General features: G+C 46.9%; 1 protein-coding gene across 3 annotated transcripts in view; it reads right to left on the reverse strand.

Moving 5' to 3' along the window:
- The window catches only part of LOC140388204 (cyclin-dependent kinase 16-like), a 688814-nt gene that overhangs the window by 279071 nt on the left and 382452 nt on the right, over positions 1–27291 (reverse strand). The gene's annotated exons all lie outside the window — the stretch shown is intronic.

Genomic DNA, 27291 nt, shown 5'->3' on the forward strand with positions numbered 1-27291 from the left:
TTCAAAATGTGCAAAAGGTTCGGTGGAGTTACTGGGTTATGGAATGGGGATGGGGTGGAGGCGTGGGCCAAGATAGAACATAGAAAAATACAGCACAGAACAGGCCCTTCAGCCCACGATGTTGGGCCGAACCTTTGTCCTAGATTAATCATAGATTATCATAGAATTTACAGTGCAGAAGGAGGCCACCCGGCCCATCGAGTCTGCACCGGCTCTTGGAAAGAGCACCCTACCCAAGGTCAACACCTCCCCCCCCCATCCCCACAACCAAGCAACCCCACCCAACACTAAGGACAATTTTGGACACTAAGGGCAATTTATCACAGCCAATCCACCTAACCAGCACATCTTTGGACTGTGGGAGGAAACCGGAGCACCCGGAGGAAACCCACGCAGACACGGGGAGGATGTGCAGACTCCGCACAGACAGTGACCCAAGTCGGAATCAAACCTGGGACCCTGGAGCTGTGAAGCAATTGTGCTATCCACAATGCTACCGTGCTGCCCTTAAGAACAAATAAATCTACACTATATCATTTTACCGTAATCCATGTACCTACCCAATAGCTGCTTGAAGATCCCTAATGTTTCCGACTCAACTACTTCCACAGGCAGTGCATTCCATGCCCCCACTACTCTCTGGGTAAAGAACCTACCTCTGACATCCCCCCTATATCTTCCACCATTCACCTTAAATTTATGTCCCCTTGTAATGGTTTGTTCCACCCGGGGAAAGATTCTCTGACTGTCTACTCTATCTATTCTCCTGATCATCTTATAAATCTCTATCAAGTCGCCCCTCATCCTTCTCCGTTCTAATGAGAAGAGGCCTAGCACCCTCAACCTTTCCTCGTATGACCTACTCTCCATTCCAGGCAACATCCTGGTAAATCTCCTTTGCACCTTTTCCAAAGCTTCCACATCCTTCCTAAAATGAGGCGACCAGAACTGTACACAGTACTCCAAATGTGGCCGTACCAAGGTTTTGTACAGCTGCATCATCACCTCACCGCTCTTAAATTCAATCCCTCAGTTAATGAACGCTAGCACACCATAGGCCTTCTTCACAGCTCTATCCACTTGAGTGGCAACTTTCAAAGATGTATGAACATAGACCCCAAGATCTCTCTGCTCCTCCACATTGCCAAGAACTCTACCGTTAACCCTGTATTCCGCATTCATATTTGTCCTTCCAAAATGGAAAACCTCACACTTTTCAGGGTTAAACTCCATCTGCCACTTCTCAGCCCAGCTCTGCATCCTATCTATGTCTCTTTGCAGCCGACAACAGCCCTCCTCACTATCCACAACTCCACCAATCTTCGTATCGTCTGCAAATTTACTGACCCACCCTTCAACTCCCTCAACCAAGTCATTAATGAAAATCACAAACAGCAGAGGACCCAGAACTGAAACTTGCAGTACGCCACTGGTATCTGGGCTCCAGGCTGAATATTGGGTGCTCTTTTGGAGGGTTGGTGCAGACTCAATTGGTCAAATGGCCTCTTTCTTCACTTTGGGGATTATCTGATTCGCTGTACAGTTTAGGTGGATTGTCAATGCTAAAATTGCTCCTTTGTGTCAGAAGATGTGCAGGATTGGTGGGTTATAGTGTAAGGGTCCGATGGTATATGGAATGCTGTCCTTCATTGGCAGAGCTATAGAACATAAAAGTAAAGACATAGGCCGAGATTATCCCTTCTGCGGGACTAAGTCCCCACGCCGGCGGGATAACCGGCGCCTACCACTCCGGCGTCAACGGGCCCCCGAAAGTGCGGAATTCTCCGCACTTTTGGGGGCTAGGTGGACGGTGGAAGGGTTGGCGCCGCTCCAGCCGCATGCGGCGAAGGGCCGGCATGATCTCGCGCCTGCGCGGAACCGCCGGCATGGTTCCGCGCATTCTCAGACCGGCGTGGAAGAAAGGAATGCCCCCACGGAACAGGCCCGCCTGTAGATCAGTGGGCCCCGATCGCGGGCCAGGCCACCGAGGGGGCCCCCCACCCCGGGGTCGGATCCGCCCGCGCCCCCCCGAGTACCGCCCCCGCCGACTTACCTGCCGGGTCCCGCCGGTACGTGAGTTGAGTGATTCACGCCGGCGGGACTGGCCAGAAATGGACGGCCGCTCTGCCCATTGGGGCCCGGAGAATCATTGGGTGGGCCCTGCCAATGGCCCCCGACCGGCATGGCGTGATTCCCACCCCCGCCCAAAAAATGGCGCAAGGGTGGCGGGGCGGTATTCGTGCCACCCCCCGGGGATTCTCCGACCAAAGTACTGTGGCCAGTTCTGGTCACCGTATTACAGGAAGGATGTTATTGTTCTGGAGAGAGTACAGAGGAGGTTTACAAGAATGTTGCCAGGGATAGAAAAGTGTAGCTACGAGGAGAGATCAGATAGGTTGGGGTTATTTTTCTTGGAACAAAGAAGGTTGAGGAATGACTTAATTGTGTACAAAATTATGAGAAGAGGTAAGGTGAACAGGATAAAATTAATGTGTGAACGGACTGGCATGGACATGGTAGGCCAAATTATCTCCTTCTGTGCTATAACTTTTCATAGAATCCCTACAGTGCAGAAGGAGGCTATTCGGCCATCTATGATTTTCTATGATTCTTTTTATGATCCTTTAATCCCTGTCTGTCTCTTGTTTTTTCCTTTTAATTTCTGCTATTCTATAGGGCAGCACGGTAGCACAAGTGGCTAGCACTGTGGCTTCACAGCGCCAGGGTCCCAGGTTTGATACCCTGCTGGGACACTGTCTGTGGAGAGTCTGCACGTTCTCTCCATGTCTGCGTGGGTTTCCTCCGAGTGCTCCGGTTTCCTCCCACAGTCCAAAGACGTGCAGGTTAGGTGGATTAGCCATTCTAAATTGCCCTTAGTGTTCAAAAAAGGTTGGGAGGGGTTATTGGGTTACGGGGATAGGGTGGAAGTGAGGTCTTAAGTGGGTCGGTGCAGATTCGATGGGCCGAATGGCCTCCTTCTGCACTGTAAATTCTATGATAATCTATGATAATATGCCTATATCTTCAAGATTAACTTCACCTTTAATTCAAGTGGCTGGTAAATTGAGGATTGACTTATGACCTCGGGCAAGGCAGGTTGCAAAGAGTTGTTTATATTCTGGATCAGCAGATTCAAGGGAGATCAGTGCTGACATATCGTGATGGACCTGGCTGTGCGCCAATAGATTGTTTCAAATTGGTGGGCCTTAACAATGGTCCCTGCTGATTGAATCACAGAATAATACGGTGCAGAAGAAGCCCTTCGGCCCATCGAGTCTGCACCAACACATCAAAAACACTGACCTGTCTACCTAAATCCTGCCAGCACTTGGTCCATAGCCTTGAATGTCATGACTTGCCAAGTGTTCATCCAGGTACTTTTTAAAGAATGTGAGGCAACCCGACTCTCCCACCCTCCCATGCTGTGCATTCCAGACCTCTGGGTAAAAAAGCTTTTCTTCAAATCCCCCAAGATTCCTGCCCCTGACCTTGAATGTGTGTCCCCTCATAACTGACCCTTCAACTAAGAGGAACAGCTGCTCTCTATCTACCCACTCCATGCCCCTTATAATCCTGTACACCTCGATCAGGTCACCCCTCACCCTTCTCTGCTCCAGCGAAAACAACCCAAGCCTATAACAACTCTTAACTTAAATGTTCCATCCCATACAACATCCTGGTGAACCGCCTCTGCACCCCTTCCAGTGCAATCACATCCTTCCTATAATGTGGGACCAGAATTGCGCACAGTTCACCAGCTGTGGCATCACCAAAGTTCTATACAACTCCAACATGGCCTGCCTGCTATCTATGCCTCGACTGATAAAGGCATATGCCTTTTTTACCACCCGATTAACCTGCCCATCTATCTTCAGCGACCTATGGATAAACAGACCAAGATCCCTTTGTTCCTCGGAAATGCCCATTCATTGAATACTTCCTTGCCACATTACTCCTTCCTCAGTTCAGGGTTAGATTCCATCAGTCACTTTTCTGCCTACTTGACCATCCCGCCTATATCTTCTTGTACCCCAAGACACTCAACCTCACTGTTAACCATGCCGGCCAATCTTTGTGTCATCCTCAAACATACTGAACCTACCCCAACATAGTCATCTATGTTGTTTATATAAATGACACACAATAGGGGACCCAACACAGATCCCTGTGGTATACCACTGGACACTGGCTTCCAGACACTAAAGCAGCCGTCGATCATCACTCTCTGTCTTCTACAACAAAGCCAATTTTGAATCCGCCTTATCAAGTTACCCTGTATCCCATGTGCATTTGCATTCCTTATAAGTCTTCCGTGTGGGATCTTGTCAAAGGCTTTGCTGAAATCTGTAAACTACATCATCTGCACTACCCTTATCTACACACTTGGTCACATCCATAAAAAATTCAATCAAATTTGTTAGGCATGACATCCCTCTGACAAAGCCATGGGCGGGATTTTCTCTGGAACGTTCCTGTGTTTTCACTGACTGTATTCCAATCACTAAATCCTCAGTCACGGAGAATAACCTCCCAACTGACTGTATCCCCATCACTCAGTTACTGAGAATAACTTCCCCACTGACTGTATCCCCAACCCTCAGTTACTGAGAATAACCTCCTCACTGACTGTATCCCCATCACTAAACCCTCAGTTACTGAGAATAACCCCCTCACTGACTGTATCCCCATCACTCAACCCTCAGTTACTGAGAATAACCTCCTCACTGACTGTATCCCCAACCCTCAGTTACTGAGAATAACCTCCTCGCTTACTGTATCCCCATCACTCAACCCTCAGTTACTGAGAATAACCTCCTCACTGACTGTATCCCCATCACTAAACCCTCAGTTACTGAGAATAACCTCCTCACTGACTGTATCCCCATCACTAAACCCTCAGTTACAAAGAATAACCTCCCACTGACTGTATCCCCATCACTCAATCCTCAAGTTACTGAGAATAACCTCCTCACTGACTGAATCCCCATCACTCAACCCTCAGTTACTGACAATAACCTCCCCACTGACTGTATCCCCAGCCCTCAGTTACTGAGAATAACCTCTTCACTGACTGTATCCCCATCAATCAACGCTCAGTTACTGAGAATAACCTCCTCACTAACTGTATCTCCAGCCCTCAGTTACTGAGAATTACCACCTCACTGACTGTATCCCCAGCCGTCAGTTACTGAGAATAACCTCTTCACTGACTGTATCCCCATCAATCAACGCTCAGTTACTGAGAATAACCTCCTCACTGACTGTATCTCCAACCCTCAGTTACTGAGAATTACCACCTCACTGACCGTAGCCCCATCACTAAACCCTCAGTTACTGAGAATAACCTCCTCACTGACTGTATCCCCATCACTAAACCCTCAGTTACTGAGAATAACCTCCTCACTGACTGTATCCCCATGGCTAAACCATAAGTTACTGAGAATAACCTCCTCACTGACTGTATCCCCAGCCCTCAGTGACTGAGAATAACTTCCTCACTGACTGTATCCCCATCACTCAACGCTCAGTTACTGAGAATAACCTCCTCATTGACTGTATCCTCATCACTAAACCCTCAGTTACTGAAAATAACCTCCTCACTGACTGTATCCCCATCAATCAACGCTCAGTTACTGAGAATAAACTCCCCACTGACTGTATCCTCATCACAAAAGCCTCAGTTACTGACAATAACCTCCCCACTGACTGTATCCCCATCACTAAACCCTCAGTTACTGAGAATAACCTCCTCACTGACTGTATCCCCATTAATCAACGCTCAGTTACGGAGAATAACCTCCTCATTGACTGTATCCTCATCACTAAACCCTCAGTTACTGAGAATAACCTTCTCACTGACTGTATCCCCATCAATCAACCCTCAGTTACTGAGAATAACCTCCTCACTGACTGTATCTCCAACCCTCAGTTATTGAGAATAACCTCCTCACTGACTGTATCCCCAGCCCTCAGTTACTGAGAATAACCTGCTCACTGACTGTATACCCTGCCCTCAGTTACTGAGAATAACCATCTCACTGACTGTATCCCCATCACTAAACCCTCAGTTACTGAGAATAACCTCCTCATTGACTGTATCCCCAGCCCTCAGTTACTGAGAATAACCTCCTCACTGACTGTATACCCTGCCCTCAGTTACTGAGAATAACCATCTCACTGACTGTATCCCCATCAATCAACGCACAGTTACTGAGAATAACCTCCTCACTGACTGTATCCCCATCACTAAGCCCTCAGTTACTGAGAATAACCTCCTCACTGACTGTATCCCCATCACTAAACCCTCAGTTACTGAGAATAACCTCCTCACTGACTGTATCCCCATGACTAAACCATCAGTTACTGAGAATAACCTCCTCACTAACTGTATCCCCAGCCCTCAGTGACTGAGAATAACTTCCTCACTGACTGTATCCCCATCACTCAACGCTCAGTTACTGAGAATAACCTCCTCACTTACTGTATCCCCAGCCCCCAGTTACTGAGAATAACCTCCCCACTGACTGTATCCCCAACCCTCAGTTACTGAGAATAATCTCCTCACTGACTGTATCCCCAGCCCTCAGTTACTGAGAATAACCTCCTCACTGACTGTATCCCCATCACTAAACCCTCAGTTACTGAGAATAACCTCCTCACTGACTGTATCCCCAGCCCTCAGTTACTGAGAATAACCTCCTCACTGACTGTATCCCCATCACTAAACCCTCAGTTACTGAGAATAGCCTCCTCACTGACTGTATCCTCAGCCCTCAGTTACTGAGAATAACCTCCTCACTGACTGTATCCCCATCACTAAACCCTCAGTTACTGAGAATAACCTCCTCACTGACTGTATCCCCAGCCCTCAGTTACTGAGAATAACCTCCTCACTGACTGTATCCCCATCACTAAACCCTCAGTTACTGAGAATAACCTCCTCACTAACTGTATCCCCATCACTCAACGCACAGTTACTGAGAATAACCTCCTCACTGACTGTATCCCATCACTGAACCCTCCGTAACTGAGAATAACCTCCTCATTGACTGTATCCCCATCACTCAACCCTCAGTTACTGAGAATAACCTCCTCACTGACCGTATCCCGATCACTCAAAACTCAGTTACTGAGAATAACCTCCTCACTGACTGTATCCAAAGAACAAAGAAATGTACAGCACAGGAACAGGCACTTCGGCCCTCCAAGCCCGTGCCGACCATGCTGCCCGACTAAACTACAATCTTCTACACTTCCTGGGTCCGTATCCCTCTATTCCCATCCTATTCATGTATTTGTCAAGATGCCCCTTAAATGTCACTATAGTCCCTGCTTCCACCACCTCCTCCGGTAGCGAGGTCCAGGCACCCACTACCCTCTGCGTAAAAAACTTGCCTCGTACATCTACTCTAAACCTTGCCCCTGTCACCTTAAACCTATGCCCCCCAGTAATTGACCCCTCTACCCTGGGTAAAAGCCTCTGACTATCCACTCTGTCTATTCCCCTCATAATTTTGTAGACCTCTATCAGGTCGCGCCTCAACCTCCTTCATTCCAGTGAGAACAAACCGAGTTCATTCAACCGCTCCTCATAGCTAATGCCCTCCATACCAGGCAACATCCTGGTAAATCTCTTCTGCACCCTCTCTAAAACCTCCACATCCTTCTGGTAGTGTGGCGACCAGAATTGAAATCTATACTCCAAGTGTGGCCTAACTAAGGTTCTATACAGCTACAACATGACTTGCCAATTCTTATACTCAATGCCCCGGCCAATGAAGGCAAGCATGCCGTATGCCTTCTTGACTACCTTCTCCACCTGTGTTGCCCCTTTCAGTGACCTGTGGACCTGTACTCCTAGATCTCTTTGACTTTCAATACTCTTGAGGGTTCTACCATTCACTGTATATTCCCTACCTGCATTAGACCTTCCAAAATGCATTACGTCACATTTGTCCGGATTAAACTCCATCTGCCATCTCTCTGCCCAAGTCTCCAAACAATCTCAATCCTGCTGTATCCTCTGACAGTCCTCATCAATATCCGCAATTCCACCAACCTTTGTGTTGTCTGCAACGAAATCCTCAGTTACTGACAATAACCTCCCCACTAACTGTATCCCCATGACTAAACCCTCAGTTACTGAGAATAACCTCCTCATTGACTGTATCCCCATCACTAAACCCTCAGTTACTGAGAATAACCTCCCCACTGACTGTATCCCCATCATTCAATGCTCAGTTACTGAGAATAACCTCCCCACTGATTGTATCCCCATCACTAAACCCTCAGTTACTGAGAATACATAGATAGAATTTACAGTGCAGAAGGAGGCCATTCGGCCCATCGAGTCTGCACCGGCTCTTGGGAAGAGCACCCTACCCAAGTCCACACCTCCACCCCATCCCATAACCCAGTAACCCCACCCAGCACTAAGGGCAATTTTGGACACTAAGGGCAATTTAGCATGGCCAATCCACCTAACCTGCACATCTTTGGACTGTGGGAGGAAACCGGAGCACCCGGAGGAAACCCACGCAGACACGGGGAGAACGTGCAAACTCCGCACAGAGAGTGACCCAGCGGGGAATCGAACCTGGGACCCTGGAGCTGTGAAGCAATTGTGCTAACCACCGTGCTACCGTGCTGCCCTCAAACAACCCTCAGTTACTGAGAATAACCTCCTCACTGACTGTATCCCCATCACTAAACCCTCAGTTACTGAGAATAACCTCCTCACTGACTCTATCCCCATCACCCAACCCTCAGTTACTGAGAATAACCTCCTCACTGACTGTATCACCAGCCCTCAGTTACAGAGAATAACCTCCCCACTGACTGTATCGCCATAACTCAATGCTCAGTTACTGAGAATAAGCTCCTCACTGACTGTATCCCCATCAAACAACCCTCAGTTACTGAGAATAACCTCCTCACTAACTGTATCCCCATCACTCAACGCTCAGTTACTGAGAATAACCTCCTCACTGACTGTATCCCATCACTGAACCCTCAGTTACTGAGAATAGCCTCCTCACTAACTGTATCCCCATCACACAACCCTCAGTTACTGAGAATAACCTCCTCACTGACTGTATCCTGAGCCCACAGTTACTGAGAATAACCTCCTCACTGACTGGATACCCAGCCCTCAGTTACAGAGAATAACCTCCTCACTGACTGTAACCCCATCACTCAGTTACTGAGAATAACCTCCTCACTGACTGTATCCCCAAACCTCAGTTACTGAGAATAACCTCCTCACTGACTGCATCCCCATCACTAAACCCTCAGTTACTAAGAATAACCTCCTCACTAACTGTATCCCCATCACTAAACCCTCAGTTACTGAGAATAACCTCCCCACTGACTGTATCCCAAAACCTCAGTTACTGAGAATCCTCACTGACTGTATCCCCATCACTCAACGCTCAGCTATTCAGAATAACCTCCTCACTGACTGTATCCCCAACCCTCCGTTGCTGAGAATAACGTCCTCACTGACTGTATCCCCATCACTAAACCCTCAGTTACTGAGAATAACCTCCCCACTGACTGTATCCCCAAACCTCAGTTACTGAGAATCCTCACTGACTGTATCCCCATCACTCAACGCTCAGTTATTGAGATTAACCTCCTCACTGACTGTCTCCCGAACCCTCCGTTACTGAGAATAACTTCCTCACTGACTGTATCTCCATCACTAAACCCTCAGTTACTGAGAATAACATCCTCACTGACTGTATCCCGAGCCCACAGTTACTGAGTATAACCTCCTCACTGACTGTATACCCAGCCCTCAGTTACAGAGAATAACCTCCTCACTGACTGTACCCCCATCACTCAGTTACTGAGAATAACCTCCTCACTGAATGTATTCCCAAACCTCAGTTACTGCGAATAACCTCCTCACTGACTGCATCCCCATCACTAAACCCTCAGTTACTGAGAATAACCTCCTCACTAACTGTATCCCCATCACTAAACCCTCAGTTACTGAGAATAACCTCCTCACTGACTGTATCCCCATCACTAAACCCTCAGTTACTGATAATAACCTCCTCACTGACTGTATTCCCATCACTAAACCCTCAGTTACTGAGAATAACCTCCTCACTTACTGTATCCCCATCACTAAACCCTCAGTTACTGAGAATAACCTCCTCACTGACTGTATCCCCATCACTAAACCCTCAGTTACTGAGAATAACCTCCTCACTGACTGTATCCCCATCACCAAACCCTCAGTTACTGAGAATAACCTCCCCACTGACTGTATCCCCAAACCTCAGTTACTGAGAATAACATACCCACTGACTGTATCCCCATCACTAAACCATCAGTTAGGGAGAATAACCTCCTCACTGACTGTATCCCCATCACTGAGCCCTCAGTTGCTGAGAATAAACTCCCCAATGAGTGTATCCCCTTCACTAAACCATCAGTTAGGGAGAATAACCTCCTCACTGACTGTATCCCCATCACGGAGCCCTCAGTTACTGAGAATAACCTCCTCACTGATGTATCCCCATCACCCAACCCTCAGTTACTGACAATAACCTCCTCACTGACTTGATCCCCATCACCCAACCCTCAGTAACTGAGAATAACCTCCTCACTGACTGTATCCCCAGCCCCCAGTTACTGAGTATAACCTCCTCACTGACTGTATCCCCAACCCTCAGTTACTGAGAATAACCTCCTCACTAACTGTATCCCCATCACTAAACCCTCAGTTACTGAGAATAACATCCTGACTGACTGTATCCCGAGCCCACAGTTACTGAGTATAACCTCCTCACTGACTGTATACCCAGCCCTCAGTTACAGAGAATAACGTCATCACTGACTGTACCCCCATCACACAGTTACTGAGAATAACCTCCTCACTGACTGTATCCCCAAACCTCAGTTACTGAGAATAACCTCCTCACTGACTGCATCCCCATCACTAAACCCTCAGTTACTGAGAATAACCTCCCCACTGACTGTATCCCAAAACCTCAGTTACTGAGAATCCTCACTGACTGTATCACCATCACTCAACGCTCAGCTATTCAGAATAACCTCCTCACTGACTGTATCCCCAACCCTCCGTTGCTGAGAATAACTTCCTCACTGACTGTATCCCCATCACTAAACCCTCAGTTACTGAGAATAACCTCCCCACTGACTGTATCCCCAAACCTCAGTTACTAAGAATCCTCACTGACTGTATCCCCATCACTCAACGCTCAGTTATTGAGATTAACCTCCTCACTGACTGTCTCCCGAACCCTCCGTTACTGAGAATAACTTCCTCACTGACTGTATCCCCATCACTAAACCCTCAGTTACTGAGAATAACATCCTCACTGACTGTATCCCGAGCCCACAGTTACTGAGTATAACCTCCTCACTGACTGTATACCCAGCCCTCAGTTACAGAGAATAACCTCCTCACTGACTGCATCCCCATCACTAAACCCTCAGTTACTGAGAATAACCTCCTCACTAACTGTATCCCCATCACTAAACCCTCAGTTACTGAGAATAACCTCCTCACTGACTGTATCCCCATCACTAAACCCTCAGTTACTGAGAATAACCTCCTCACTGACTGTATCCCCATCACTAAACCATCAGTTAGGGAGAATAACCTCCTCACTGACTGTATCCCCATCACTGAGCACTCAGTTACTGAGAATAAACTCCCCAATGAGTGTATCCCCATCACTAAACCATCAGTTAGGGAGAATAACCTCCTCACTGACTGTATCCCCATCACTGAGCCCTCAGTTACTGAGAATAAACTCCCCAATGAGTGTATCCCCATCACTAAACCATCAGTTAGGGAGAATAACCTCCTCACTGACTGTATCCCCATCACTGAGCACTCAGTTACTGAGAATAAACTCCCCAATGAGTGTATCCCCATCACTAAACCATCAGTTAGGGAGAATAACCTCCTCACTGACTGTATCCCCATCACTGAGCCCTCAGTTACTGAGAATAACCTCCTCACTGACTGTATCCCCATCACCCAACCCTCAGTTACTGACAATAACCTCCTCACTGACTTGATCCCCATCACCCAACCCTCAGTAACTGAGAATAACCTCCTCGCTAACTGTATCCCCATCACTAAACCCTCAGTTACTGAGAATAACATCCTCGCTGACTGTATCCCCAACCCTCAGTTACTGAGAATAACCTCCTCACTAACTGTATCCCCATCACTAAACCCTCAGTTACTGAGAATAACATCCTCACTGACTGTATCCCGAGCCCACAGTTACTGAGTATAACCTCCTCACTGACTGTATACCCAGCCCTCAGTTACAGAGAATAACCTCCTCACTGACTGTACCCCCATCACTCAGTTACTGAGAATAACCTCCTCACTGACTGTATCCCCAAACCTCAGTTACTGAGAATAACTTCCTCACTGACTGCATCCCCATCACTAAACCCTCAGTTACTGAGAATAACCTCCTCACTAACTGTATCCCCATCACTAAACCCTCAGTTACTGAGAATAACCTCCTCACTGACTGTATCCCCATCACTAAACCCTCAGTTACTGAGAATAACCTCCTCACTAACTGTATCCCCATCACTAAACCCTCAGTTACTGAGAATAACATACCCACTGACTGTATCCCCATCACTAAACCCTCAGTTACTGAGAATAACCTCCCCACTGACTGTATCCCCAAACCTCAGTTACTGAGAATAACCTCCTCACTGACTGTATCCCCATCACTAAACCCTCAGTTACTGAGAATAACCTCCTCACTGACTGTATCCCCATCACTAAACCCTCAGTTACTGAGAATAACCTCCCCACTGACTGTATCCCCAAACCTCAGTTACTGAGAATAACATACCCACTGACTGTATCCCCATCACTAAACCATCAGTTAGGGAGAATAACCTCCTCACTGACTGTATCCCCATCACTGAGCCCTCAGTTACTGAGAATAAACTCCCCAATGAGTGTATCCCCATCACTAAACCATCAGTTAGGGAGAATAACCTCCTCACTGACTGTATCCCCATCACTGAGCCCTCAGTTACTGAGAATAACCTCCTCACTGATGTATCCCCATCACCCAACCCTCAGTTACTGAATATAGCCTCCTCACTGACTTGATGCCCATCACCCAACCCTCAGTAACTGAGAATAACCTCCTCACTGACTGTATCCCCAGCCCCCAGTTACTGAGTATAACCTCCTCACTGACTGTATCCCCAACCCTCAGTTACTGAGAATAACCTCCACACTGACTGTATCCCCAGCCCCCAGTTACTGAGTATAACCTCCTCACTGACTGTATTCCCAACCCTCAGTTAATTAGAATAACCTCCTCACTGACTGTATCCCCATCACTAAACCCTCAGTTACGGAGAATAACCACCTCACTGACTGTATCCCCATCAATAAACCCTCAGTTACTGAGAATAACCTCCTCACTGACTGTATCCCCATCACTGAGCCCTCAGTTACTGAGAATAACCTCCTCACTGACTGTATCCCCATCACTGAGCCCTCAGTTACTGAGAATAACCTCCTCACTGAGTTTATCCCCATCACCCAACCCTCAGTTACTGAGAATAACCTCCTCACTGACTGTATCCCCATCACTGAGCCCTCAGTTACTGAGAATAACCTCCTCACTGACTTGATCCCCATCACCCAACCCTCAGTAACTGAGAATAACCTCCTCACTGACTGTACCCCCATCACTAAACCCTCAGTTACTGAGAATAACCACCTCACTGACTGTATCCCCATCACTAAACCCTCAGTTACTGAGAATAACATCCCCACTGACTGTATCCCCATCACTAAACCATCAGTTAGGGAGAATAACCTCCTCACTGACTGTATCCCCGTCATTAAACCATCAGTTACTGACAATAACCTCCTCACTGACTTGATCCCCATCACCCAACCCTCAGTAACTGAGAATAGCCTCCTCACTGACTGTATCCCCATCATTAAACCATCAGTTACTAAGAATAACCTCCTCACTGACTGTATCCCCAGCCCTCAGTTACTGAGAATAACCTCCTCACTGACAGTATCCACATCACTAAACCCTCAGTTACTGAGAATAACCTCCCCACTTATTGTATCCCCATCACTCAACGCTCAGTTACTGAGAATAACCTCCTCACTGACTGTATCCCCATCACTAAACCCTCAGTTACTGAGAATAACCTCCCCACTTATTGTATCCCTATCGCTCAACGCTCAGTTACTGAGAATTACCTCCCCACTGACTCTATCCCCATCACCCAAGCCTCAGTTACTGAGAATAACCTCCTCACTGACTGTATCCCCATCACTCAGTTACTGAATATAGCCTCCTCACTGACTGTATCCCCATCACACAACCCTCAGTTACTGAGAATAACCTCCTCACTGACTGTATCCCCAGCCCACAGTTACTGAGTATAACCTCCTCACTGACTGTATACCCTGCCCTCAGGTACTGAGAATAACCTCCTCACTAACTGTATCCCCATCACTGAACCCTCAGTTACTGAGAATAACTTCCCCACTTATTGTATCCCCATCACTCAACGCTCAGTTACTGAGAATTACCTCCCCACTGACTCTATCCCCATCACCCAACCCTCAGTTACTGAGAATAACCTCCTCACTGACTGTATCCCCATCACACAACCCTCAGTTACTGAGAATAACCTCCTCACTGACTGTATCCACAGCCCACAGTTACTGAGTATAACCTCCTCACTGACTGTATACCCTGCCCTCAGTTATTGAGAATAACCTCCTCACTGACTGTACCCCCATCACTCAGTTAATGAGAATAACCTCCTCACTGACTGTATACCCAACCCTCAGTTACTGAGAAGAACCTCCTCACTGACTGTATCCCCATCACTAAACCCTCAGTTACTGAGAATAACCTCCCAACTGACTGCATCCCCATCACTAAAACCTCAGTCACTGAGAATAACCTCCTCACTGACTGCATCCCCATCACTAAACCCTCAGTTACTGAGAATAACCTCCTCACTGACTTTATCCCCAGACCCCAGTTACTGAGTATAACCTCCTCACTGACTGTGCTCCCATCACTCAGTTACTGAGAATAACCTCCTCACTGACTGTATCCCCAACCCTCAGTAACTGAGAATAACCTCCTCACTGACTGTATCCCCATCACTAAACCCTCAGTTACTGAGAATAAATTTCTCACTGACTGCATCCCCATCACTAAACCCTCAGTTACTTAGAATAACATCCCCACTGACTGCATTTCCATCAATAAACCCTCAGTTACTGAGAATAACCTCCTCACTGACTGTATCCCCATCACAAAACCCTCAGTTACTGAGAATTACCTCCCGACTGACTGTATCCCAAAACCTCAGTTACTGAGAATAACCTCCTCACTGACTGTATCCCTATCACTAAACCATCAGTTAGGGAGAATAACCTCCTCACTGACTGTATCCCCGTCACTGAGCCCTCAGTTACTGAGAATAAACTCCCCACTGACTGTATCCCCATCACTAAACCATCAGTTAGGGAGAATAACCTCCTCACTGACTGTATCCCCATCACTGAGCCCTCAGTTACTGAGAATAACCTCCTCACTGACTGTATCCCCATCACCCAACCCTCAGTTACTGACAATAACCTCCTCACTGACTTGATCCCCATCACCCAACCCTCATTAACTGAGAATAACCTCCTCACTGACTGTATCCCCATCATTAAACCATCAGTTACTAAGAATAACCTCCTCACTGACAGTATCCCCAGCCCTCAGTTACTGAAAATAACCTCCTCACTGACTGTATCACCATCACTAAACCCTCAGTTACTGAGAATAACCTCCCCACTGACTGTACCCCCAAACATCAGTTACTGAGAATCCTCACTGACTGTATCCCCATTACTCAACGCTCAGTTATTGAGAATAACCTCCTCACTGACTGTATCCCGAATCCTCCGTTACTGAGAATAAATTCCTCACTGTCTGTATCCCCATCACTAAACCATCAGTTACTGAGAATAACCTCATCACTGACTGTATCCCCGTCACTCAACCCTCAGTTATTGAGAATAACCTCCTCACTGACTATATCCCCATCGCCCAACCCTCAGTTCCTGAGAATACCCTCCTCACTCACTGTATCCACATCACTAAACCCTAAGTTACTGAGAATAACTTCCTCAGTGACTGTATCCCCATCACTCAACCCTCAGTTACTGAGAATAACCTCCTCACTGACTGTATCCCCATCACTCAACCCTCAGTTATTGAGAATAACCTCCTCACTGACTGTATCCCCATCGCCCAACCCTCAGTTACTGAGAATAACCTCCTCACTGACTGCATCCCCATCACTAAACACACAGTTACTGAGATTAACCTCCTCACTCACTGTATCCACATCATTAAACCCTCAGTTACTGAGAATAACCTCCTCAGTGACTGTATCCCCATCGCCCAACGCTCAGTTACTGAGAATAACCTCCTCACTGACTGTACCCCCATCACTCAGTTACTGAGAAGAACCTCCTCACTAACTGTATCCCCATCACTAAACCCTCAGTTACTGAGAATAATCTCCCCACTGACTGTATCCCCAAACCTCAGTTACTGAGAATCCTCACTGACTATATCCCCATTACTCAAAGCTCAGTTTTTGAGAATAAACTCCTCACTGACTGTATCCCCAGCCCACAGTTACTCAGTATAACCTCCTCACTGACTGTATACCCTGCCCTCAGTTACTGAGAATAGCCTCCTCACTGACTGTATCCACATCACTCAACCCTCAGTTACTGAGAATAACCTCCCCACTTATTGTATCCCCATCACTCAACGCTCAGTTACTGAGAATTACCTCCCCACTGACTCTATCCCCATCACCCAAGCCTCAGTTACTGAGAATAACCTCCTCACTGACTGTATCCCCATCACCCAATCCTCAGTTACTGAGAATAACCTCCTCACTCACTGTATCCCCATCACTAAACCCTGAGTTACTGAGAATAACCTCCTCACTGACTGTATCCCCATCACTAAACCATCAGTTAGGGAGAATAACCACCTCACTGACTGTATTTACATCACTGAGCCCTCAGTTACTGAGAATAAACTCCCCACTGACTGTATCCCCAGCCCCCAGTTACTGAGTATAACCTCCTCGCTGACTGTATCCCCAACCCTCAGTTACTGAGAATAGCCTCCTCACTAACTGTATCCCCATCACTAAACCCTCAGTTACTGAGAATAACATCCTCACTGACTGTATCCCGAGCCCACAGTTACTGAGTATAACCTCCTCACTGACTGTATACCCAGCCCTCAGTTACAGAGAATAACCTCCTCACTGACTGTACCCCCATCACTCAGTTACTGAGAATAACCTCCTCACTGACTGTATCCCCAAACCTCAGTTACTGAGAATAACTTCCTCACTGACTGCATCCCCATCACTAAACCCTCAGTTACTGAGAATAACCTCCTCACTAACTGTATCCCCATCACTAAACCCTCAGTTACTGAGAATAACCTCCTCACTGACTGTATCCCCATCACTAAACCCTCAGTTACTGAGAATAACCTCCTCACTAACTGTATCCCCATCACTAAACCCTCAGTTACTGAGAATAACATACCCACTGACTGTATCCCCATCACTAAACCCTCAGTTACTGAGAATAACCTCCCCACTGACTGTATCCCCAAACCTCAGTTACTGAGAATAACCTCCTCACTGACTGTATCCCCATCACTAAACCCTCAGTTACTGAGAATAACCTCCTCACTGACTGTATCCCCATCACTAAACCCTCAGTTACTGAGAATAACCTCCCCACTGACTGTATCCCCAAACCTCAGTTACTGAGAATAACATACCCACTGACTGTATCCCCATCACTAAACCATCAGTTAGGGAGAATAACCTCCTCACTGACTGTATCCCCATCACTGAGCCCTCAGTTACTGAGAATAAACTCCCCAATGAGTGTATCCCCATCACTAAACCATCAGTTAGGGAGAATAACCTCCTCACTGACTGTATCCCCATCACTGAGCCCTCAGTTACTGAGAATAACCTCCTCACTGATGTATCCCCATCACCCAACCCTCAGTTACTGAATATAGCCTCCTCACTGACTTGATGCCCATCACCCAACCCTCAGTAACTGAGAATAACCTCCTCACTGACTGTATCCCCAGCCCCCAGTTACTGAGTATAACCTCCTCACTGACTGTATCCCCAACCCTCAGTTACTGAGAATAACCTCCACACTGACTGTATCCCCAGCCCCCAGTTACTGAGTATAACCTCCTCACTGACTGTATTCCCAACCCTCAGTTACTGAGAATAACCTCCTCACTGACTGTATCCCCATCACTAAACCCTCAGTTACGGAGAATAACCACCTCACTGACTGTATCCCCATCAATAAACCCTCAGTTACTGAGAATAACCTCCTCACTGACTGTATCCCCATCACTGAGCCCTCAGTTACTGAGAATGACCTCCTCACTGACTGTATCCCCATCACTGAGCCCTCAGTTACTGAGAATAACCTCCTCACTGAGTTTATCCCCATCACCCAACCCTCAGTTACTGAGAATAACCTCCTCACTGACTGTATCCCCATCACTGAGCCCTCAGTTACTGAGAATAACCTCCTCACTGACTTGATCCCCATCACCCAACCCTCAGTAACTGAGAATAACCTCCTCACTGACTGTACCCCCATCACTAAACCCTCAGTTACTGAGAATAACCACCTCACTGACTGTATCCCCATCACTAAACCCTCAGTTACTGAGAATAACATCCCCACTGACTGTATCCCCATCACTAAACCATCAGTTAGGGAGAATAACCTCCTCACTGACTGTATCCCCGTCATTAAACCATCAGTTACTGACAATAACCTCCTCACTGACTTGATCCCCATCACCCAACCCTCAGTAACTGAGAATAACCTCCTCACTGACTGTATCCCCATCATTAAACCATCAGTTACTGAGAATAACCTCCTCACTGACTGTATCCCCAGCCCTCAGTTACTGAGAATAACCTCCTCACTGACAGTATCCACATCACTAAACCCTCAGTTACTGAGAATAACCTCCCCACTTATTGTATCCCCATCACTCAACGCTCAGTTACTGAGAATAACCTCCTCACTGACTGTATCCCCATCACTAAACCCTCAGTTACTGAGAATAACCTCCCCACTTATTGTATCCCCATCGCTCAACGCTCAGTTACTGAGAATTACCTCCCCACTGACTCTATCCCCATCACCCAAGCCTCAGTTACTGAGAATAACCTCCTCACTGACTGTATCCCCATCACTCAGTTACTGAATATAGCCTCCTCACTGACTGTATCCCCATCACACAACCCTCAGTTACTGAGAATAACCTCCTCACTGACTGTATCCCCAGCCCACAGTTACTGAGTATAACCTCCTCACTGACTGTATACCCTGCCCTCAGGTACTGAGAATAACCTCCTCACTAACTGTATCCCCATCACTGAACCCTCAGTTACTGAGAATAACTTGCCCACTTATTGTATCCCCATCACTCAACGCTCAGTTACTGAGAATTACCTCCCCACTGACTCTATCCCCATCACCCAACCCTCAGTTACTGAGAATAACCTCCTCACTGACTGTATCCCCATCACACAACCCTCAGTTACTGAGAATAACCTCCTCACTGACTGTATCCACAGCCCACAGTTACTGAGTATAACCTCCTCACTGACTGTATAGCCTGCCCTCAGTTATTGAGAATAACCTCCTCACTGACTGTACCCCCATCACTCAGTTAATGAGAATAACCTCCTCACTGACTGTATACCCAACCCTCAGTTACTGAGAAGAACCTCCTCACTGACTGTATCCCCATCACTAAACCCTCAGTTACTGAGAATAACCTCCCAACTGACTGCATCCCCATCACTAAAACCTCAGTCACTGAGAATAACCTCCTCACTGACTGCATCCCCATCACTAAACCCTCAGTTACTGAGAATAACCTCCTCACTGACTTTATCCCCAGACCCCAGTTACTGAGTATAACCTCCTCACTGACTGTGCCCCCATCACTCTGTTACTGAGAATAACCTCCTCACTGACTGTATCCCCAACCCTCAGTAACTGAGAATAACCTCCTCACTGACTGTATCCCCATCACTAAACCCTCAGTTACTGAGAATAAATTTCTCACTGACTGTATCCCCATCACTAAACCCTCAGTTACTTAGAATAACATCCCCACTGACTGCATTTCCATCAATAAACCCTCAGTTACTGAGAATAACCTCCTCACTGACTGTATCCCCATCACAAAACCCTCAGTTACTGAGAATTACCTCCCGACTGACTGTATCCCAAAACCTCAGTTACTGAGAATAACCTCCTCACTGACTGTATCCCTATCACTAAACCATCAGTTAGGGAGAATAACCTCCTCACTGACTGTATCCCCGTCACTGAGCCCTCAGTTACTGAGAATAAACTCCCCACTGACTGTATCCCCATCACTAAACCATCAGTTAGGGAGAATAACCTCCTCACTGACTGTATCCCCATCACTGAGCCCTCAGTTACTGAGAATAACCTCCTCACTGACTGTATCCCCATCACCCAACCCTCAGTTACTGACAATAACCTCCTCACTGACTTGATCCCCATCACCCAACCCTCATTAACTGAGAATAACCTCCTCACTGACTGTATCCCCATCATTAAACCATCAGTTACTAAGAATAACCTCCTCACTGACAGTATCCCCAGCCCTCAGTTACTGAAAATAACCTCCTCACTGACTGTATCACCATCACTAAACCCTCAGTTACTGAGAATAACCTCCCCACTGACTGTACCCCCAAACATCAGTTACTGAGAATCCTCACTGACTGTATCCCCATTACTCAACGCTCAGTTATTGAGAATAACCTCCTCACTGACTGTATCCCGAATCCTCCGTTACTGAGAATAAATGCCTCACTGTCTGTATCCCCATCACTAAACCATCAGTTACTGAGAATAACCTCATCACTGACTGTATCCCCGTCACTCAACCCTCAGTTATTGAGAATAACCTCCTCACTGACTATATCCCCATCGCCCAACCCTCAGTTCCTGAGAATACCCTCCTCACTCACTGTATCCACATCACTAAACCCTAAGTTACTGAGAATAACTTCCTCAGTGACTGTATCCCCATCACTCAACCCTCAGTTACTGAGAATAACCTCCTCACTGACTGTATCCCCATCACTCAACCCTCAGTTATTGAGAATAACCTCCTCACTGACTGTATCCCCATCGCCCAACCCTCAGTTACTGAGAATAACCTCCTCACTGACTGCATCCCCATCACTAAACACACAGTTACTGAGATTAACCTCCTCACTCACTGTATCCACATCATTAAACCCTCAGTTACTGAGAATAACCTACTCAGTGACTGTATCCCCATCGCCCAACGCTCAGTTACTGAGAATAACCTCCTCACTGACTGTACCCCCATCACTCAGTTACTGAGAAGAACCTCCTCACTAACTGTATCCCCATCACTAAACCCTCAGTTACTGAGAATAATCTCCCCACTGACTGTATCCCCAAACCTCAGTTACTGAGAATCCTCACTGACTATATCCCCATTACTCAAAGCTCAGTTTTTGAGAATAAACTCCTCACTGACTGTATCCCCAGCCCACAGTTACTCAGTATAACCTCCTCACTGACTGTATACCCTGCCCTCAGTTACTGAGAATAGCCTCCTCACTGACTGTATCCACATCACTCAACCCTCAGTTACTGAGAATAACCTCCCCACTTATTGTATCCCCATCACTCAACGCTCAGTTACTGAGAATTACCTCCCCACTGACTCTATCCCCATCACCCAACCCTCAGTTACTGAGAATAACCTCCTCACTGACTGTATCCCCATCACCCAATCCTCAGTTACTGAGAATAACCTCCTCACTCACTGTATCCCCATCACTAAACCCTGAGTTACTGAGAATAACCTCCTCACTGACTGTATCCCCATCACTAAACCATCAGTTAGGGAGAATAACCACCTCACTGACTGTATTTACATCACTGAGCCCTCAGTTACTGAGAATAAACTCCCCACTGACTGTATCCCCATCACTAAACCATCAGTTAGGGAGAATAACCTCCTCACTGAATGTATCCCCAGCCCACAGTTACTGAGTATAACCTCCTCACTGACTGGTTACCCTGCCCTCAGTTACTGAGAATAACCTCCTCACTGACTGTATCCTCATCACTGAACCCTCAGTTACTGAGAATAACCTCCCCACTTATTGTATCCCCATCACTCAACGCTCAGTTACTGAGAATTACCTCCCCACTGACTCTATCCCCATCACCCAACCCTCAGTTACTGAGAATAACCTCCTCACTGACTGTATCCCCATCACTCAGTTACTGAGAATAGCCTCCTCACTGACTGTATCCCCATCACACAACCCTCAGTTACTGAGAATAACCTCCTCACTGACTGTATCCCCAGCCCACAGTTACTGAGTATAACCTCCTCACTGACTGTATACCCTGCCCTCAGTTATTGAGAATAACCTCCGCACTGACTGTACCCCCATCACTCAGTTATTGAGAATAACCTCCTCACTGACTGTATCCCCAACCCTCAGTTACTGAGAAGCACCTCCTCACTGACTGCATCCCCATCTATAAACCCTCAGTTACTGAGAATAACCTCCTCACTAACTGTATCCCCAACACGAAACCCTCAGTTACTGAGAATAACCTCCTCACTGACTGTATCCCCATCACTCAACGCTCAGTTACTGAGAATAACCTCCTCACTGACGGTATCCCCATCACTAAACCCTCAGTTACTGAGAATGACCTCCCCACTGACTGTATCCCCAAACCTCAGTTACTGAGAATCCTCACTGACTGTATCCCCATTACCCAACGCTCAGTTATTGAGAATAACCTCCTCACTGACTGTATCACGAACCCTCCGTTACTGAGAATAAATTCCTCACTGTCTGTATCCCCATCACTAAACCCTCAGTTACTGAGAATAACCTCCTCACTGACTGTATCCCCATCACTAAACGATCAGTTAGGGAAAATAACCTCCTCACTGACTGTATCCCCATCACTGAACCCTCAGTTACTGAGAATAAACTCCCCACTGACTGTATCCCCATCACCCAACCCTCAGTTACTGACAATAACCTCCTCACTGACTGTATCCCCAGCCCTCAGTTACTGAGAATAACCTCCTCACTGACTGTATCTCCATCACTCAACGCTCAGTTACTGAGAATTACCTCCCCACTGACTCTAGCCCCATCACCCAAACCTCAGTTACTGAGAAAAACCTACTCACAGACTGTATTCCCATCACTCAGTTACTGAGAATAGCCTCCTCACTGACTGTATCCCCATCAGACAACCCTCAGTTACTGAGAATAACCTCCTCACTGACTGTATCCCCAGCCCACAGTTACTCAGTATAACCTCCTCACTGACTGTATACCCTGCCCTCAGTTACTGAGAATAGCCTCCTCACTGACTGTATCCACATCACTCAACCCTCAGTTACTGAGAATAACCTCCCCACTTATTGTATCCCCATCACTCAACGCTCAGTTACTGAGAATTACCTCCCCACTGACTCTATCCCCATCACCCAACCCTCAGTTACTGAGAATAACCTCCTCACTGACTGTATCCCCATCACTCAGTTACTGAGAATAACCTTCTCACTGACTGTATCCCCATCACTCAGTTACTGAGAATAGCCTCCTCACTGACTGTATCCCCATCGCACAACCCTCAGTTACTGAGAATAACTTCCTCACTGACTGTATCCCCAGCCCACAGTTACTGAGTATAACCTCCTCACTGACTGTATACGCTGCCCTCAATTATTGAGAATAACCTTCTCACTGACTGTATCCCCAACCCGCAGTTACTGAGAAGAACCTCCTCACTAACTGTATCCCCATCACTAAACCCTCAGTTACTGAGAATAACCTCCTCACTGACTGTATCCCCATCATTCAACGCTCAGTTACTGAGAATAACCTCCTCACTGGTTGTATCCCCATCACTAAACCCTCAGTTACTGAGAATAACCTCCTCACTAACTGTATCCCCAACACTAAACCCTCAGTTACTGAGAATAACCTCCTCACTGACTGTATCCCCATCACTCAACGCTCAGTTACTGAAAATAACCTCCTCACTGACTGTATCCCATCTCTAAACCCTCAGTTACTGAGAATAACCTCCCCACTGACTGTATCCCAAAACCTCAGTTACTGAGAATCATCACTGACTGTATCCCCATTACCCAACGCTCAGTTATTGAGAATAACCTCCTCACTGACTGTATCCCGAACCCTCCGTTACCGAGAATAAATTCCTCACTGTCTGTATCCCCATCACTAAACTCTCAGTTACTGAGAATAACCTCCTCACTGACTGTATCCCCATCACTAAACCATCAATTAGGGAGAATAACCTCCTCACTGACTGTATCCCCATCACCCAACCCTCAGTTACTGACAATAACCTCCTCACTGACTGTATCCCCATCACTCAGTTACTGAGAATAGCCTCCTCACTGACTGTATCCCCATCGCACAACCCTCAGTTACTGAGAATAACCTCTTCACTGACTGTATCCCCAGCCTACAGTTACTGAGTATAACCTCCTCACTGACTGTATACCCTGCCCTCAGTTATTGAGAATAACCTCCTCACTGACTGTACCCCCATCACTCAGTTAATGAGAAGAACCTCCTCACTGACTGTATCCCCATCACAAAACCCTCAGTTACTGAGAATAACCTCTCCACTGACTGTATCCCCAAGCCTCAGTTACTGAGAATAACCTCCTCACTGACTGCATCCCCATCACTAAATCCTCAGTTACTGAGAATAACCTCCTCACTAACTGTATCCCCATCACTAAACCCTCAGTTACTGAGAATAACCTCCCCACTGACTGTATCCCCAAACCTCAGTTACTGAGAATCCTCACTGACTGTATCCCCATTACTCAACGCTCAGTTATTGAGAATAACCTCCTCACTGACTGTATCCCAAATCCTCCGTTACTGAGAATAAATTCCTCACTGTCTGTAACCCTATCACTAAACCCTCAGTTACTGAGAATAAACTCCCCACTGACTGTATCCCCATCGCCCAACCCTCAGTTACTGAGAATAACCTCCTCACTGACTGCATCCCCATCACTAAACACACAGTTACTGAGAATAACCTCCTCACTCACTGTATCCCCATCACTCAACCCTCAGTTACTGAGAATAACCTACTCACAGACTGTATCCCCATCACTCAACCCTCAGTTATTGAGAATAACCTCCTCACTGACTGTATCCCCATCGCCCAACCCTCAGTTACAGAGAATAACCTCCTCACTGACTGCATCCCCATCACTAAACACACAGTTCCTGAGAATAACCTCCTCACTCACTGTATCCACATCACTAAACCCTCAGTTACTGAGAATAACCTCCTCAGTGACTGTATCCCCATCGCCCAACGCTCAGTTACTGAGAATAACCTCCTCACTGACTGTATCCCGAACCCTCAGTTACTGAGAAGAACCTCCTCACTGACTGTATCCCCATTACAAAACCCTCAGTTACTGAGAATAACCTCCCCACTGACAGTATCCCCAAACCTCAGTTACTGAGAAAAAGCTCCTCACTGACTGCATCCCCATCACTAAACCCTCAGCTACTGAGAATAACCTGCCCACTGACTGTATCCCCAAACCTCAGTTACTGAGAATCCTCACTGACTGTATCCCCATTACTCAACGCTCAGTTTTTGAGAATAACCTCCTCACTGACTGTATCCCCAACCCTCTGTTACTGAGAATAACTTCCTCACTGTCTGTATCCCCATCACTAAACCCTCAGTTACTGAGAATAACCTCCTCACTGAATGTATCCCCAGCCCACAGTTACTGAGTATAACCTCCTCACTGACTGGTTACCTTGCCCTCAGTTACTGAGAATAACCTCCTCACTGACTGTATCCTCATCACTGAACCCTCAGTTACTGAGAATAACCTCCCCACTTATTGTATCCCCATCACTCAACGCTCAGTTACTGAGAATTACCTCCCCACTGACTCTATCCCCATCACTCAACCCTCAGTTACTGAGAATAACCTCCTCACTGACTGTATCCCCATCACTCAACCCTCAGTTATTGAGAATAACCTCCTCACTGACTGTATCCCCATCGCCCAACCCACAGTTACTGAGATTAACCTCCTCACTCACTGTATCCACATCATTAAACCCTCAGTTACTGAGAATAACCTCCTCAGTGACTGTATCCCCATCGCCCAACGCTCAGTTACTGAGAATAACCTCCTCACTGACTGTACCCCCATCACTCAGTTACTGAGAAGAACCTCCTCACTAACTGTATCCCCATCACTAAACCCTCAGTTACTGAGAATAATCTCCCCACTGACTGTATCCCCAAACCTCAGTTACTGAGAATCCTCACTGACCATATCACCATTACTCAAAGCTCAGTCTTTAGAATAACCTCCTCACTGACTGTATCCCGAACCCTCTGTTACTGAGAATAACTTCCTCACTGTCTGTATCCCCATCACTAAACCCTCAGTTACTGAGAATAACCTCCTCACTGACTGTATCCCCATCACCCAATCCTCAGTTACTGAGAATAACCTCCTCACTCACTGTATCCCCATCACTAAACCCTGAGTTACTGAGAATAACCTCCTCACTGACTGTATCCCCATCACTAAACCATCAGTTAGGGAGAATAACCACCTCACTGACTGTATTTACATCACTGAGCCCTCAGTTACTGAGAATAAACTCCCCACTGACTGTATCCCCATCACTAAACCATCAGTTAGGGAGAATAACCTCCTCACTGAATGTATCCCCAGCCCACAGTTACTGAGTATAACCTCCTCACTGACTGGTTACCCTGCCCTCAGTTACTGAGAATAACCTCCTCACTGACTGTATCCTCATCACTGAACCCTCAGTTACTGAGAATAACCTCCCCACTTATTGTATCCCCATCACTCAACGCTCAGTTACTGAGAATTACCTCCCCACTGACTCTATCCCCATCACCCAACCCTCAGTTACTGAGAATAACCTCCTCACTGACTGTATCCCCATCACTCAGTTACTGAGAATAGCCTCCTCACTGACTGTATCCCCATCACACAA

Source organism: Scyliorhinus torazame, chromosome 13, assembly GCF_047496885.1.
Source record: "Scyliorhinus torazame isolate Kashiwa2021f chromosome 13, sScyTor2.1, whole genome shotgun sequence".
Classification (NCBI taxonomy): Eukaryota; Metazoa; Chordata; class Chondrichthyes; order Carcharhiniformes; family Scyliorhinidae; genus Scyliorhinus; species Scyliorhinus torazame.